Source organism: Saccopteryx bilineata, chromosome 12 (assembly GCF_036850765.1).
Source record: "Saccopteryx bilineata isolate mSacBil1 chromosome 12, mSacBil1_pri_phased_curated, whole genome shotgun sequence".
Lineage (NCBI taxonomy): Eukaryota > Metazoa > Chordata > Mammalia > Chiroptera > Emballonuridae > Saccopteryx > Saccopteryx bilineata.
The window spans coordinates 20,539,215-20,557,588 of NC_089501.1; the positions used below are offsets into that span (position 1 = coordinate 20,539,215).

Below are 18,374 nucleotides of genomic sequence, written 5' to 3' on the forward strand. Positions count from 1 at the left end.
TAAGAATGTGGCTTATTTAATCTCCAGGAAATAAAAATTGTTGCCCTGCAAATGTAAGAGTCAGAAATAAGATAAAACCTGTCATTCAATGTAGGAAAGAAGGAACATATTCTTAAAGCCAGATGTGAGTGCTCTATGGAACAGTGTCTTATTGCAACAGTCCTGTTATATTCCTTCTATTAAAAAATTACTCATTTAAGGTGATATCTGACATTTTGATATATTCTACTCAATTAAGTCAATATTTATATCAAAAATTTCTTTTATTATCTCAAATGTAAAGATGGTATGAAGATAAATCTAATAATGTTTTAAATTTAAATTAGTACTCTTCTTCAAGAACCGAAAATATTTATTGAATTACTGATAGAAAAAGAATTCCTCTGATAATTAATTTAAGATTAAATTAAACAAGTGTCAAGGGGACAATTTCTTGGATTCATATCTTATATATTCCTGTAAAATGTATATAATCTAAGAAAATTTCAATTGACTATTACTAAGATAATAAGAAAATTTTCATTTCCCAACCATCATACAAGGTGTTTGTTTTTTTTTAACGGATAATAAAACATCATGTTATTAGGAATTAAGTATGGAATTTTTCTAAAATAAAAATGAACCAACCTATTACAATTTGGTTAAAGAGTCACTGCCTACCTTCTTGTTTTCTTTCATACTGTATTGAATTAAACTACTTATTTTCTTAGTTCTTTAATTTTCTTTCCTTTGCTTATTTTTCCTTCCTTCTAATACTCCTAAAGTGAGTACTGGTAATAAGGTCCTTAAAACTTTCTACTTTTCTGTCTACATTCTTTTACTTGAAAATGCCACCCGCTGTCATAGTTTAAACTATTATTTCTACACATGTCTACCAGATTTATATCTTTAGTCCTGACCCTGTAGTTCAAGTCTCACATCTCCAACTTCCTGCTGTTGTCATGTCAGTTCCATTGTCATCTTAAATTCAACATGTCCAAGGGCATTTATTATCATCCCTAAAGAATCCAACTTTCCTAATTCAGTTCTTAACTCAGAGAGCAAAAAGCAAAATTTATTATGAAAAATGAGTAAAAGAGGAAAAAAGAGTCATGTTGGGGGATGACAGGCCCCAGAAATCTTTATAGATTGACCATGAGTTGAAGCAAGAAATAGATTTTTAAAAATATATAGTGTTTGTGTCTGTGTATAATAAACCTCAGACATCAAAAAGTGAAACACAGTAGAAATCTGCTGAAGTAATAATACTCTGGATAGGTAAATATGTCAAAGAGATGAGCTGTTCTTTCAAAGATGTTATATCCTGGGGATGTTTGCTGATTCTGCTTGGAGCAGAATCCAGGCTTTGAACACATAGAAAGTGGTTTTGGTGGTATGTCTAAATTAGCATAACTTTGAGGGAGAGAACATCAAGCACGTGGCTAATTTTCTTTTAAGAGCTTTTGGTGATTATATATAGGGCTAAAAGGGAAAGACTAAAAAGCAGGGTGAAAAAATTTGGTATTATTTCAAAATAGAGTATAGAATAAGTATTGCAAAAAGATCTATAGAATAAGCTAGATTTAAAATTGAGAAAGTTGGTAATTGAGCCAGAGGCTCAATTAACACAATTAACAAGCAATAAATTAATATATTAGAACATGTAATTTCAAAAGTTATATAGAAAATTTACTTATAAAATGACTGCAAACATAGAATATTCAAAATATAGAAAAATTTGCAATTATGAAGCAAGTATTTTTTGACCACTGAAATTAAGCTAACCTCCCCCAAAACAACAACAAACAAACCTGTAACTACTTATAAATTAAGCAATACACTTCTAAATAATCTATGAGCCCAAAAGGTTAGAAAGAATATTAGAAAATATCCATATTTTGTTGAAAATTTTGGGTACAGAAATCTAAATAGGTTTTAGAGTAAAATGTATGAGATATTAAAAGAGAAGAAATCCTGAAAAATTAATGATCTAAACTTCCAAATCCAGAAGCTAGTAAAAAAAAAAAAAAAAAAGCAAATGAAACCCACAGAGGTAGAAGTATTGAAATAAAGAAGAGGATAGCAGAACTCAATGAACATATAACAGAAAAAAAATCAATAAAGTCAAATTATTTCTTTAAAAATGTTAATGTTAAAAAAACCTAGTAAGAAAGATCAAAATAAAAAAAATAAGTAAAACCATTTTGGTAATATCAAAATACAGATTAGCTAGCAAGAGATAATATATTATGAATAAGGTTAAGTTAATATATGGTTTAACAATAAGCATGAAATGGACAAATCATAGGAAAATACAACTTGAAATAAATTAAAAATGCTCTTTTATCCTTTAAAGAAATTGGGTCATTAATCAAAATTTTGACAGAAAATCACCCCTAAAACTTGATGTCTTCTTCACTAGTCAATTCTTAAAAATATTTGAAAATGTTGTAATATAATTTTACATAAACTCTCCCAAGGAATAGAGTGGAAAAGTCATCTAACTTAACTTATTGAGGACAGCATATACATTGCTTATATATACAGGTGTTATTGACAAATGACCTACACATACTGAATTAAAATGTAATAAAATAAACAAGAATAAAGAAAAAATAGTAAATTATCTCCCCTTAACTTCCTAAAAAATTACATATTATTTTTCATACTTTATTATTCTTACATATATTTCCATATCACCTATGCATCTTCAACTTTCTAAAAGGCTATATGTCATCATCATTATTCAGGAGAGTGTCTGTCCTAAGGTACCACCCAGCAGTGAGGAATTATAGAATCAATTAAGAGCATTTTAGATGTTTAACAATAAGCCTATTTGATCCATCATAAAATAAATGCAACAAGTTGCTCTTAATTATGTTTACTTAATTGCCTCTTCTTCAGTAAAGGAATCATTTTGTATTCATCCCAGGACCAAAAGATATGCCAGACATGTCAACAGTGCTCATTGGAATGCAATTAAATGGTAATAGAATGGATTTCAGTAACTGCCTTGCTCCACCAAATAGAGCTATTCCACCACTGTATGAATGATGGAGTCAACATCCCTCATGGTTGGGCCTGTTCTCTGCTGTGATAACAAGCACAGGGGAAAAAATCTGGGGCACTGGCCACCAAGATCAGTGTTTTTTAAGATTAATAATCATATGAACCATCTGGATATCTTTTTTAAACTACAGACCCTGTTTTCTTTAGAGGAGGGCTGACCTATTTCACCCCTAACTCCCACATGATGACATTCTTATTTGTATATTAAATATACTTTGATTTGTAAATATTAGGTTACCTGGAACTTTTGAACAGGGTCCAATGAGAGTGTTTGATTTCTGGCTGTCCTTTGAAACAAGGATTCCAATGTAGATCTTGATATTTGTGCATATACAAGTTTATTACCTGATTTATTACTTAATACTGACTCTACCCAAAACGAATTACCCAGAGCTCTGGGGAGAATTTATGCTTCAGTTCATCCTTTAATACCCAAGTCATATGTATCCTTTCTTCATGTGGCAAAATCCTTTTCAGAATCCTCCCCATACCTTTCACCATGCTGGAGCTCAATGACTGTGCCCCTAATTTTACCTTATTTTCATAAATTAATTTTTATTGTAACTGAATTTCCAGGAGCTGAGGATCTCTATTCCTAGAGTAACAAAACTATTGTATGCTCAGTAAAGCGCTGCTTAAGAAAGACAGCTACATCTGAGAATTCCTTCACCTCAGTTCCAGCCCGCTGGTTCAGTCTGCAGACCAGGGGTCTCAAACTCGCGGCCCACGGGCCGCATGTGGCCCGCCGAACAATTTTGTGCGGCCCGCAGACTAATCCACAAAGTTCAAAATATTTTGGATAAAATTAAGTAAGCCTAGGGGCCTACTTGTATTTTTCACTTCTCTAGCATCCTAGCTAGATATTAGCTTAGTTAACAGCAGTTGTGATGCGAACTACAGTTTCTGGTCGTTTTGTGACACTGAAAAGTGTTGCGTAACAGTTGCCTTTTGTAGACCTAGTGCGGCCCGCCTAAGGGCTGTGATCTTGCTCTGCGGCCCACATGCTGAGTTGAGTTTGAGACCCCTGCTGTAGACCAAACGGTTTAGCTGTTTCCTTTCATGGTTGAGTCATGTTCTCTCTCCAAAAGAAGCCAATGGCATATATAGTTTCTATGACTCTAGTAAATTAACTGCTTTCATTTGTACTTTTTAACTTTGAAGCTTCCTCTTGCTAATCCTCCCTCCAAATGCCCCTGTGGGTGTCAAAAACCTCATTATTTTCTTTTGTGGGCCTAAAAGTGTCTTGGGTTTTGAAGGAAGACCTTCCACATGCAAGAGTCCCCATGAGCACTAGCAAAGCCTTGGGCATGAGCAAGCATTATTATTTCTGCTGGGTGATTCATAGGCATCATGTATGCAAAATGTTGGCAGAAGGTCCATTTAGAGAGCAGTGAGAATGGGCGACCTGAATGACTCCCTAGACTAGAAGAATGGTCTCCAGGTATTGTTTTGGCTCCCCTAAATATTATGTTGCTGGTGAAGTTCAATGTGACAGCCTCAGTAGCTCTCTACATTGTCCAGAATCTTCTACTCATTCAAAGGCACACCCTGGCCCTGGCCGGTTGGCTCAGTGGTAGAGCGTTGGCCTGGCATGCAGGGGGGGTCCCGGGTTCGATTCCTGGCCAGGGCACACAGGAGAAGCGCCCATCTGCTTCTCCACCCCTCCCCCTCTCCTTCCTCTCTGTCTCTCTCTTCCCCTCCCGCAGCCAAGGCTCCATTGGAGCAAAGATGGCCTGGGCGCTGGGGATGGCTCCTTGGCCTCTGCCCCAGGCTCTAGAGTGGCTCTGGTCGCAACAGAGCGACGCCCCGGAGGGGCAGTGCATCGCCCCCTGGTGGGCAGAGCGTTACCCCCGGGTGGGCGTGCCAGGTGGATCCCGGTCGGGCGCATGCGGGAGTCTGTCTGACTGTCTCTCCCCGTTTCCAGCTTCAGAAAAATTTAAAAAAAAAAAAAAAAAAAAAGGCACACCTATCCTACTACTTCAAGGCCTACATTTTCTCTCTAGGAATGAGCTTCATGGTCTCATCTGTTCTCTTTCCAGCCTATTTTTAAGGAATGCACTATGAATACTCTTTCTTATGCAACCTTCCTTTTGCAGTAATCTCTTACTCTTTTCCATTAAATCAGAAGCTTTGGTTTCAAAGCTATTTTTTAGGTAAAATAAAAAATTTTATTATTTTTTTAAAATTTAATTTATTTAATTAATTTATTTATTTTTTAGAGAGGAGAGAGAGGGGGAGAGAAAGAGACAGAGAGGGAGAGAGAGGAGAGAAAGACAGAGAGAGAGAAGGGGGGAGGAGCTGGAAGCATCAACTCCCATATGTACCTTGACCAGGCAAGCCCAGGGTTTCGAACTGGCGACCTCAGCATTTCCAGGTCGATGCTTTATCCACTGCGCCACCACAGGTCAGGCTCTCTATTCTTAATTGATAAAACATATATCAATCTATTCAAAAGTATAGTAATAATGTATTACATTATGTATGCTTATATGTGTGTATATATGTAAATATGCATATATAGATATATACATAAACACACATACATATATGTACATATATGTTTATATATAAGTGAAATGAATAACAGCAATGATACAAGGAATAAAAGTGAGAAATTATAATTAATATGTTAATTTAGGAAGCACACTATACATGAAGTAGTATAGGGTTATTTGAAAATCAACTTGGATTACTTGTAAATGTTAATTGCAACCTCCAGGGAAACCACTAAAATTTTTAAATTGAATTTATTGGGGTGACATTGATTAATAAAATTATATAGGTTTCAGGTGTACAATTCTGTAATATATCATCTGTACATGGTATTGTGAGTTCACCACCCCAGTGAAAGTCTTTGTTCATCACCACTTATTCCTTCTTCACCCTCTTCTACTACCTCCCCACCCCTCTTTCTATCTGGTAATCACCATACTGTTTTCTGTGTCTATGGGTTTTTTTATAATCCCTTCTCCCTTCACCTTTTTTTACCAGGCCACCCAACCACTCTCCTCTCTGACAGTTGTCAATCTGTTCTTTGTATCTATGAGTCTGTTTCTAATTTGTTAGTTTATTTTGTTCATTAGATTCTACTGTAAGTGAAATCATATGGTACTTGTCTTTCTCTGACTTGCTTATATAACTTAGCATAGTACTCTCCAGGTCCATTCATGCTGTGTAGCAGAAGGTAAGATTTTGGTTTTTTATTTCTTGTTGTGTTTTATTTTTGTTGTTGTTGTTGTTTTGTATTTTTCCAAAGTTAGAAGCATGGAGGCAGTCAGACAGACTCCCTCATGAGCCTGACCAGCATTCATCCAGCATGCCCACCAGGGGGCGATGCTCTACCCATTTGGGGCATTTCTCCTTTGTGGCTGGAACCATTTCAGCACCTGAGGTGGAGGCCATGGAGCGGTCCTCAGCCCCCAGGCCAACTCTGCTCCAATGGAGTCTTGGCTGTGGTAGGGGAAGAGATAAAGAAAAAGGAGATGGAGAAGGGTAGAGAAGCAGATGGGCGCTTCTCCTGTGTGCCCTGGACAGAAATTGAACCTGGGACTTCCACATACTGGGCTGATGCTCTACCGCTGAGCCAACCAGCCATGGCCAAGATTTCGATTTTTAAAGCTGAGTAGTATTCCATTGTATAAATATACCACAGGATTTGACCAACTCATCTACTGATTGACACATGGTCAAAGGTATCATTTCTGATGTGGACCTTGCGAGTCTCTTTTGAAATAAAAAAAAAGTCATCTGTGCATGGTATTGTGAGTTCACCACCCCAGTGAAAGTCTTTGTTCATTACCATTTATCCCTCCATCATCCTAAAAGCACAAAGTTTCTTTTCGCCTTCCTTCCAAAGCAATGGTAATTCTCTTTGAATTAGTAAAGATGACACTCAGTAAGGAAAGTTTGCAAAATGTAAGCATAAAATATTAAAGTACAAAAATTAATATTCTAAGATAGTATCCTGCTAGAAATATAAATAAAGCAGATGCAAACATCTTTGAAGCAATTGCTATCTTCATTTGTATGTAAAGGCCAGTTTATAGAGATCATTATAGAACAAGAAATTCTGTTCTATGCTAACAATTAAAAGTTACATTTTTATTGGTTTATTATTTACAGAGCTATGTAAAATATAAGAATGTATTTGAATTAAGAACCTTTAAATTTAGAAAAAAACTTAATTTTTTGAAAAAAATTGAAAACTATTATATTTTTTTTAAAAAAACATTAGGATATTTGGTCCACATTAAAAGATCGAGGCTGAAATAGTTGCAGGACCTACTTGAGAATTATGTCCAATTCAGCATGGTCCCCAAGTTCCTAGTGTACTTTCATTTCAGCCTGTGATATCCTTATCAAAATCACCCCCTTCACTGTAAACCATCATCCTAACATGACCCCAGAAATTCATTTTAAAACTAAATTGGAATTGGCAGTTGTCAGATTGGCTTTATGGGGCAAAATGTTAATTTTTATATCTGTGAATTCTCTCTGGGACAATTGATGCTTTGATGAACTGTGAGAAATACAAAAATAAAACCCAAGGAATACTAAACAGTGAAACAAATAAATTTTTTTCTACTTCTAACATCCAGGTTTGCTTAGCCAGAAAGAGCAAATAAGTGACCATTTTCCATGCCTTTTATATTATAACAATCCCGCTGTAATTCTGTCTTGTACTTAAAATTTATATTCAAAATACTATTGCACTTTGAATTAGTTTAGTATGACTATACGTAACCAAGGAGCAGTATTCAGTAAATACTGTTATTAGATGTTTACAATGCAAAAATATTAGACTATTTAAATATCTTTCCTGATTGAAAATTATATGGAGAAATTTTGAAATATCCTGCTCACAAAAATTAGGGGATATTTTATAGCTTCATATTCATCTTGAAATATCCCCTAATTTTTGTGACTAATATATTTCAGATGTTTTACATACTAACATTGCACTTAAACTGTTATTTTCCCTCCTCTTTAAAGATTTGTTTTTGATCGTTTATAAAGCAAAATGTGTACACAGCCTGTTGCAACCAGAAAAGTAGCTTATAAGGTTAAAAAGAAAAGGATGACTCATTAATAAATAGCCTTTTTTTTTTTTTTCTTCATTAGCACATGTAACCTGCTAGAGAAATGAGTCTAATGGCAACTGCAGGATCAGGACTTGCCACTCATAGGTAGAATAATACATAAAACTAAAGTAATTAAAAGGTATTTTAAGAAATGTCATCTTTTTTTCATAGTGTAAAAACTAGGTATTGTGTGGAGAAGTAGCTGCCCTGATGCCATAGGAACACTCTGTCCCTTTTCCACTCTGACAGAAATATCTCTAGAGGCAGGTCCTCAAGTCTTATTTGAACCCCAAGTGAGAGTGAGTTTGGTGCTCTCAATTAGTCCCGAAAGAGCAACTAATATCACAGGATTTGGCACACTCGGCAGTTGCTCCTGAAGAGATCTGTAGCTGGCCAGATACTCAGCAGGGCTGTGACCCTCTAAGGGGGACATCCGATACACTAGCTTCATCAGGCAGCTTGTGAAACGGATGGACTCCAGCTTCTGCACTCTGATTTTACGAGCACTGAAATTAATCCATTAAGCATTTTGTATACCCAGACCCTCCGCTACTTACTTTTCAATGCGTTTATATAGTAAGTTAACTGTGGCCTCATAGTGTGCAGCATAATGACTCCAATTCTTCTTGTCTCTCTGCTTCCTGTTTTCTTCTTCTCAATGAAACAAAAATAGCAAAGTCTAATATTGCCAAATAGCCAAATAATTAGTACTGCCGAATATTTTTCTTTTTAAGTTTTTCCCTCACAAAATATAAAGCCAGAAGCACAGTTTTGGAAACAAAGATAGCAGAATATTATCTAATAAAAATAACAGACATAAATGTAAAAGGAAATAAACCATAAGATATTAATTGCTTATACAATAATGAGAAAAGAGTATTTCCCTGCAGTCTTCCAACCTGGAAAAGATGGGCCCTCGCTCTGTGACTATTTCAGTGTTTATTAAGAATGCAATTGTATCAGTTTTATGGGTTTCTTTCAGAAAAGTGAAAAAGAAAAAGCCACAGTATAAATCTAATTTTAAATGTTTAGATCGCTTTCTTTGTGATAAACATTTTATTGTCTAAATTATTCCATTCTCTTGAGTATTTCATAAGAGCAAAATCTCTCTCAGGGGCACAAGTGACATGATCTTTTTAGAAAACATTATCAGAGTCAAGCTAAAATGCAAATGAGACATAAACCCTAGTATTTTCCTTGACAACTGTGGAGTTACTAAAACTGAAGACATGAAGATTGAAAAAGGGGGAGAATAAAATAATTGCAAATTCAAAGGAAAGGAGAAACTGGTATGGCTTAAATGATAAATTCATTGTCACAACAAAAGGCTCATAACAAATTAATGTAAATAATCATACAAAGTGTTATTAATGGAAGAAATATGGCTTTGGAACTGCATATTCTCACAGGATATTTTGTAATCTAAATCATTATTTGACCATGTTTTGGGCCAGAGTTCAAGTTCTATTTTTGCTGGAATGTGTTAAAAGCAAAAACAACATGAAAAGGCAATACTTTGACTAGCACATGCAGGCGTTCTGTCTGTGACATTTATCACTCCTCAGATCTCTGGGGTCTGTTCGATCTGTGTTTATTTTTTTCTGAAGCTGTCCACTGGCTTGAGAAGGTGCCTTTCCCAGGGAGGAAACCCAGGCTTTCGTACTCGCTAGAATTGCTGTCCTCGGGATCTTTAATGATTTCTATTTCTTTGTTTGTTTCTTTATCTTAATTGATAAACTGCCTTATAAAAGACAAACACTCACGTTTACTTCAAGCTGAAATGTTCTCCTAAGGAAAACATTCTTACACAGTTTGGGAAATGTTAAAAATAATAGGTTAATATGAATTTTTAAAAATTATTATGTGTGATATCTTTACGCTGAATTTTTCTGTATTTTCAGAGTGTAAGCCCCATTCATGTGTCAAAATTACATGTATCTCAGTAACTGGCAAGTACTTTTCATGATCTTTATTCTAATTCCTGATCCATTTTTCTATTTCTATATCTTATTAATATGATTTACTAAAACACTAAATAGTAGACCATTGTTAAAAATATTTGAACATTATAGGTTAATTTTCAAGTTGGAATGAACTTAAAACATTGTAAAATAATGACTAATTCTCCTCAGCTTTCTGAAAATTACATGAAGTTTGGACATTTATTATAAGAGTGATGAGACTTTGACTAGGGTAAGAATGATATGGTGTATTTATAAAATTTTATTTATAAAATATCACCATGACTATTGTGAAAATATGTTATAGATGAGGGAAGAGGACAAATAGTTAGGATACTTTTACATGCAAGTAACAGATGCTTTTGGCTTAGATTGAGGAGATAGTTGGGGAGATAATAAAAGTTACATATGTGAATGCCATTTTAGATTATATCTAGTTATGTTCTCTATATCGGATGAGGTTAGGGCAACAGGATTTGCTAATATCCGAAATGTAAAAAGAGCATGACCAGGGTGACTTACGGGCTTGGAGCCTGAGCCGTGAGGATATTAGGTGTTCCCATTTATTGACTGGAGGCAGGCAGAGGCAGAGTTAGAAAAGAAGGAGGACTATGTGTGCAGAACCAGTTGCTCTATTTTTTCCTCTTGTATCTGAGCTGCTCATTAGACACCCACAGCAGTATTGTCCGGTAAACAGTAGTGTACATGAGTCATCAGTATATAAATGGAAGGTAAAGGCACACAAAAGAAGATTTCTGAGGAAAGATACATAGAGGAAGGAAAATAATTAAGGACAGTGCTTTGGGGCTTTACAACTTTATGGGTCTGGACGAAGAGGATCAGGACAAGAGACTAGGGGCAGTGGCCTGGGCAGTAGGGAGACAGCAAGGAGACTGATGTCCTACCACTTAGGTTAAAACAAAACACTATAAGATGGAAGAATGATAAGTTGTGACAAGAATGAGATTTGAAAACAATACCAAATATGGCAAAATGGAAGCAATTGCCGACTTTGAAAAAATTGATTTCAATGAAGAAATAGTGTGGAGAGCTTTGTTAAATGAGCTGAGATGAGAAAATTAAGACAGTGAATAAAGTCAGCTTCTTCAAGGACTCTTGCTGTAAGAAGCAGAGAAATAGGAGAGACAAGACAATCTAGTTAGGTTAGTTTGCTTTTTTATGTTTTGTTGAATATAGATATTGGAGCATGTTTTTATGCTAATGGGAAAATATAGTGAGTGGAAAGAACTGATGGGGTAGGAGCAAAGTTCTTGAGTAGCAGAGAGAAGATGGGATCCAGGGCAGAAGTGGAAAGTGTGACCTTAGAAAGGAACAGGGAAGAAACACAAGAAGAAAATACAGAGCTGATGAGTATAGATGCAGGCCGACTGGTAGATTTGGTAATAAAACAATAAAGAAATTCTCTTTTAATTGCTTCACTGTGCTTCAGTAAAATTAGTGGCAAGAATTTTCAATTTGAATGATAAAGGGGTAAGGAGTCAGGGTTTTGAAAACAGGGAAAATTGTATATAAATAGAATGACCCACAAGAATGGACTTAACATTGATTTTTCTAAATAATAGTGATGTGCATGTGCTAAGCCATCAGCAGGATTGCCAAGTGTTACTTATAAACTATGAAACTATCAGGATGCCTACCTGCTAGTTAGGTTGAGATGCAACAATGTAAGCCAACACAGCCATTTGCCTATAACCATTATAGCATTAGCATTATGCTCATTTGAAACAATTAAGCAAGTTAGAGAACTGACTAGTGAATAAGCTTATTTAGTATCAATTTTTTATATTGGTTTCTATGTGTAGGTTTTGCTTTTAAATAAGTTTAAATTTTAAAGAAGTTATTAGTAATTAATAGCAACTTTAAAGTGTCTTGATATAGATAGAATTAGAAGTTGGGACAAAGTATTCTATCAAGATATAAAAGCATTACCTATAGGGGAAAAATATCTGGTAACAAATGAAATATCCAACAGTAGTTGGATATGAATGGTTAAATAATATGTAGCTTATTCTTTTAAAATCAGAAAATATAATTTAGAACTATAACATAGATAATTCTGTAGGAAATCATTTAACACAATGACATGCAAAGCACTGTCAGAAATTACTTCTGCCAGCATCCCCAGCTCCTTCCTGCCCCCTTCACCTTGAAGAATCCTTTCCAGCATGCATGCTCCCTTCTGCTATTTCTCATTCCTCTGAGCACATTTTGTCTCGGTCTCTTATTATGTGTTATTTCCTCTGCCCAGAGCCTTGTTCTTCAAATGTTCACATACCCTTCTCTTCATATAGGTTTTCATATGAGGTCACCTCTTCAAAATGATCTTCTTAGACTATTCTGTCTAAAATAGCTACTGAGCTCTCACTCCTATTACTCATCTTTACTTCTACTCACAGTACTTATCATAATCTGGCATTGTATTTTATATTTATTTGTTTGCTTATGTAATGTAATGTCAGTTGCTCCTGTGAAAATAAGGTTGTGCTTTTCTTTTTTCCAGAGACAGAGAGAGAGTCAGAGAGAGGGATAGATAGGGACAGACAGACAGGAATGGAGAGAGATGGGAAGCATCAATCATTAGTTTTTTGCTGCGACATCTTAGTTATTCATTGATTGCTTTCTCATATGTGCCTTGACCATGGGCCTTCATAGAGCACCTATGAGAAGCAACCAATGAGTACATAACTGAAAGGAATAACTAAGTAACCCCTTGCTTGAGCCAGTGACTTTGGGTCCAAGCTGGTAAGCTTTTTCTCAAACCAGATGAGCCCATGCTCAAGCTGGCAACCTCGGGTCTCAAACCTGGGTCCTCCTCATCCCAGTTCGACACTCTATCCACTGCGCCACCGCCTGGTCAGGCGGGTTGTGCTTTTCATCCTAAGCACTGAGAACAGTACCAGTAGATGCTCACTTATATGTTACATAAACAAACTAACAAATGACTAATTATATGAATTAAATGAATATTTATTAAAGTGAATTAATATAATAATACCATTTTAATAAGCTCTATAAAGATATAGCTGTGCTCTGAAGTCAGCTATTGCTTGACTAGAAAGATTTCACAAGTTTGGTGTCAGTCGCAAAAGAACCAGCACAGGCTCTATATGGCAGATGAAGAATTAAATCAGGAAAAAATATTCAGAGAGAGCAGATAAAATCAGAAGAGTTGCTCCCCATTCAGCCACAGTAAAAGTAATTATATTCTCCTTTAGCTTCTAATGATCGGTTTATGAGAAGATATAGTTGATACTATCATCTTCTCCAGGAAGTGAAAGTGTTAGAGAATTCAGGGAAAAAAGGGTTGAAGAAGGTCATTCTCTACAAGAAGAAGAGATAACTTTCCAGTTAGAATAAACACCTCTCTCAGAGCATGACACCCAGACTTCCATTAAGAACCTCATGGATGGCCCTGGCCAGGTGGCTCAGTAGGTATAACATTTACTCGGCATCTGGAGGTTTGGTCACTCACCAGAGCACCTATGAGAAGCAACCAATGAGTGCATAACTGAAAGGAATAACTAAGTGGAGGAAAAAGTTGATGATTCTCTCCTCTCTCTTTCTCTCTCTCTCTCTCTCTCTTTCTTTCTTTCTGTCTCTCTCTCCCTTTCTCTCTCTCTCAAATCAATGGAAAAAAGAAAAAATGGAAACTAATGGCTTAAGTACTTGAACATAGTGTGCCTTACACACCTAATCTCTAGGTTAAGGCTTTACTCTTGGTTCAAACATAGACTCCCGGCCATGGTCAGTGGCTCAGTGGATAGGGCATCGGTTCAGCATATGGATGTCCCAAGTTTGATTCCCAGTCAGGACACACATGAGAAGCAACCATCTGCTTCTGTCCCCCTTCTTCTCTCCCTTCTGTCTCTCACACAGCCAGTGGCTCAGTTGATTCCAGCATCAGCCCCAAACTGGGATTGCTGGGTGGACCCTGGTGCGGGCACATGTTAAAGAAATTTCTTTTTATCTAGAGGTATTCTAATTTATAAAAGAAGACATGTTGCTTTTAAAATGAATCTGTTGTTTAAATTTGATTATACTTCCCTACAAATTAACTTCTTGATCAACAAATTGTTTTCAGTGAAGGAACTTTGGTATTGTCAGCACTGTTGATGGATGCTTCATAAATAACATTATATTGTGTCATCTACTTAATATGAATTTTAGATTACAAATAAAGTTTCCCAATCTACTGAGCCAGCAAAACGTTGCTTCAGCAAGGAATTTAACGTGCCTTATAGGTGAAAGAGGTATTGTATCATGGAAAATGGTCAGCATTCAATGTCAGTACAGTCTTTGATATTGGGCACCTGGAAACAATATTCCAAAATCTTCAGATCCTGTTATTTACCAATATTCTATCATTGCAGTCCCTTCCTTCCTTCCTTCCTTCCTTCCTTCCTTCCTTCCTTCCTTCCTTCCTTCCTTCCATCCTTTCTTCCTTCCCTTGTTTCTTCCTTCTTTCCCTTGTTTCTTCATCTCGTCCAATAAACAAGTTTGAGCATCAGTTATATGTCCCAAGGGTTATGGCACTGAGCAAGTTGGACTCCCATCTTCTGCTCATATTTTCTGAAGTCTAGCAAAGAAGACAGGTGATTACATTGTAATTGCATGATGTGTGATGAGCGTTATAACAGAGCCTGGACAAGATGGGCACAGCTTGGAGACCTCACTGAAGTTCAGGGAAGAACTCTAAGATTTCCTCCTGTGAGACTCCAGCCTCCACTCTTTCATATATCTGAGGTTTCCAGTACATTCTAGAATCTCAAGAGTTAAGAGTTGGGTGGACTTGAACTCTGCACATGTGTCAGCTATGCTGGCTGGTACATATCACTTCAATCCCAGAAGCTTGGTGAGATATCAAGCCTCTTGTACATCATTAGTGCCAGTGTGACTCCTTGCTTTAGTAGCAGTTATACTTATTAAAGGGCAACCAGTCACACTGGCCAAAACCTTTAGGATAATTTGTAGTCCATAACCAAGCTTCTTGAACCAGCACTGCACCTTCCAGGACGGTGGGGCTGGAAATGGTAAGGCCGTCGTGCTTTGACTGTGGTGCTAAAAAGCTGTGGGGCTGTAAAGTTCTATTCAGTTGAAGACTGAAGTGGTAATGAGCCTCTCCACCCAGGGATGCAGAGGTGAGTGGGCTCATGAGTATTTGGGAAGTGTGAAACCCTTTATGTACCCAGATATGGCTGAGTCACCCATTCAGCATGAGTTCAGGGAAGGGGTATGTTACCCAATCTGACAGGGCCACCCTGAAGATTATACTGGAGTGCTTGCTGGGAAAGGCTAAGGTCTCTGGTCTGGCTTCAGTGATTTTAGAGGGAAAGCAATAGCTCAGCCATGCCTAGTGGAAATTCTTCATGCTGTAAAAGGCCAAAGAACCCAAACAATATAACATCTTCCAAATACCTTTTTTGCTAGTGGAGGCTGGACTCAAAGAGCTAGGTTTCACTATGTGTTACTCAGATTCACTTCCTCCATTTTCTTTTTGTTTGTCTTACTGTGTATTTTCTCTTTTTCTTCTCATAGAACTTTATGTCAATGACCCTGGTTATTTTCTGCTGACCACTGAGTATTGACTGGACTCATGCTGGTCTACTCTGGCAAGTCTCCTGTCATTCAGTCTCTGAAACTAGGAATAGGACCCTGGGATAATAGCTCTAAATCTTAAGAAAGCTGATCTGTTCATGTTCCATGTCACCTGGCTTCTCTCCAAATTTAACCAATGACAGGTACTCTCCAGATGGGTAGAAAATTGGCAAAAAGAAATAAGAAGCCAGATATTTCCTTTTTTCTCCCTGGGTGCCAGAGATTAACCATAATTGCATCTCCTCTGTGTCCTGATGGCCATACCTGTTGGGCTCCAGATTCTAACTGCAGCCTCCATCCTGGGCTCCCATAGCCCTGGTCACACTCCCGTCTCTAGCCTGTGACTGAGAGAAGCTTTCTGCGCTGACAGTCTCTGTTTTGTCTCAACATCTTCAGTTCATCCTTCCAGTGTTTTCATTATGTATGTAATTAATTCTCTGCTTTACCAATTAAGCTTCTAGTTCCTACAGTGCATTCTATGTTTCTGAATGGACCCTCATTGATACAGATTTTATATACAGTAAAGATAATGGCACAACAGTGCTAGGTAGGAAAAGGGCTGGCTATTAAAGTATGCCTGGAAGAAGACTAAGAGTTTAGAATCTTAATTCTCTGATTGCAGAATAGGTATTATACTTGATTATTCTTTCTATAGTGAGAAAATACCTCTAACAGAAGAGAGTATAGCATATTTCCTTTTGAAAAATTAATCAAGATGTCCAGTGTTAGAACTACAATCTTAGTTGTATATCAGGAAAGACAGTATGAAAGGAACTTGGCTTTTCTTTGTGAAATATTATGGTAGCCCCTTTATCCTGTAAAATTTCAGTATCCCTTACTAGAATTCCTGTTACTCTTTTTTTTTTTAATGTAAGGAAATAAATTAAAATTTTGCAATAAAATGCCAGAATATTCAGTGAGTTCACCAAGGGGAAGAGCAGGGGATCAGGTACTGAAAGGAAGGAAGACTTTTACTTTTCAATTTATATGCCTTTTGAAATGATTTTTACACATTTTTGCTATGTGCTCTTATTACTTTCCTAATAAAGTTGCAAGAAAGAGACCTTGAGAAATCCATTTCATTGGTGGGTGATTAATGCACAGGTGAACAGAAACAGGTGCAGCTACTGTAGCTACTTGTGTCCCGGTGATTCAGTGATGTACCCATGTTTAGGACTCCCTTAAGAAGTAACTATGGGCTTGTCAAGCAGCTGAGGTTGACAGACTTCCTGCAGTCCAACACACATACAGCTATGATATGAGAATATTTTAGCAACAAGATGATAAAATATCCCCTACGGACTACTTTTCTTTCTCCCCTCTCTTGCATTTAGCTATGACCATATAAGGGGTTTACACTAATATGATAGAAGCATAAATAATGTGTGTCATTTCAGGGAAATAAATTCTAAGCATCACGTATGATATCCAGCCTCTTTCTCCTTCTACTGGCTGGATGTGAACAAAATGATGAGGTCTTAACGAGAATAGTGAAACCAGAAGCTAGAAGGAACCAGGGTTCCTAAATCATTATATGAAGCAGTGGTACCATAAGTATTATCAGAACTCTCAGAAGTCCCAAAGACCCTCTCAGATAGTCTGAAACTATTTTCATAACAACACTGACAGTGATGTTAGTAAGTGTGACTTTTTGGTATTGTATAATGAAATAACAATATTTGGGAGATCTGCATAATTCGGCAAACCAATAATTTCCAAGTGACCCACACACATTATAAATCATCCAGGAGTAAAAAATCTACTTTAAATGCAAGACACACAAATGGATTTAAATATAAGAGTTACAAAAGTTTAGTGATATGGTCCAGACTCTACATTGTAACTAACATTTAAAAAATTGCCACTTGTTGAGTTTGGGCTAATATCAAAGAAGACTATCTACTATTATTTGAAATTCTTATAAATATCTGAAAGAGCTATGAAATTGCTCTTCCCTTTGTTTAGTACTTTCAACATGAGACTATATAGTTTTTAAACATGTCACAACCAAAACAACATATCATAAGAGATTGAATGAGGAAGCTGGTATGAAATCCGGCTCTCTTCTCTTAAGCCAAACATCACAGAGATTCACAAAAATGTAAAATGATGTCACTCTTCTCTCAGAACTTTCATTTGGAAAGTGTTATTTTTCATAAAAATATTAGTTGTGATAACATATACTGAGTTTATTATTACTTTAAAATGAATTAATACATGTTTTTAATTTTCTCACTTTTGATTTACATCTGTAAATATTGATAAATATGAAACATCTCATGTAAACAAAAGCTGTTTAGGGCCCTCAGTGATATTTACGAGTATAAACAGGTCTTCAGATAAACCATTTTGAGAACCACTCTTGTGGGAGAAAGCTACCTGCTGATTGGGAACTGTCATGTTATGGTGCAAGAAATAAACCCTATTGAGTTTGAGGCAGTATGCATTTGGAATCTACATGTTACATCTCTTAACTATATTCTAACTAATGTATACGCTTAAGATCTCTACCCTATACCCAAGAGTAAGATATAATATATTTAAGTTGAACTTTTTTGTTTAGTTGAACTTTTAATATTGAATTTTTCTGTAGTGTCAAGTTGATACAGACTTGAATATCTTCACATCTACCATTGAAGGTAGTAGGTTGATGTTTGCCAAATAATAA

The 18,374-nt window shown here is 36.3% G+C and overlaps 1 protein-coding gene and 1 long non-coding RNA gene across 3 annotated transcripts in view; one reads left to right on the top strand and one right to left on the bottom strand.

Annotated features, from left to right (window-relative positions):
- The window catches only part of LOC136316146 (uncharacterized), a 29,016-nt gene extending 20,245 nt beyond the window's left edge, over window positions 1-8,771 (bottom strand). Inside the window, exon 1 of the long non-coding RNA XR_010727655.1 lies at window positions 8,687-8,771. This is a non-coding gene — a long non-coding RNA (uncharacterized lncRNA). The remainder of the gene's footprint in view (window positions 1-8,686) is intronic.
- NKAIN2 (sodium/potassium transporting ATPase interacting 2) overlaps window positions 1-18,374 on the top strand; it is a 1,024,603-nt gene that overhangs the window by 578,288 nt on the left and 427,941 nt on the right. The gene's annotated exons all lie outside the window — the stretch shown is intronic.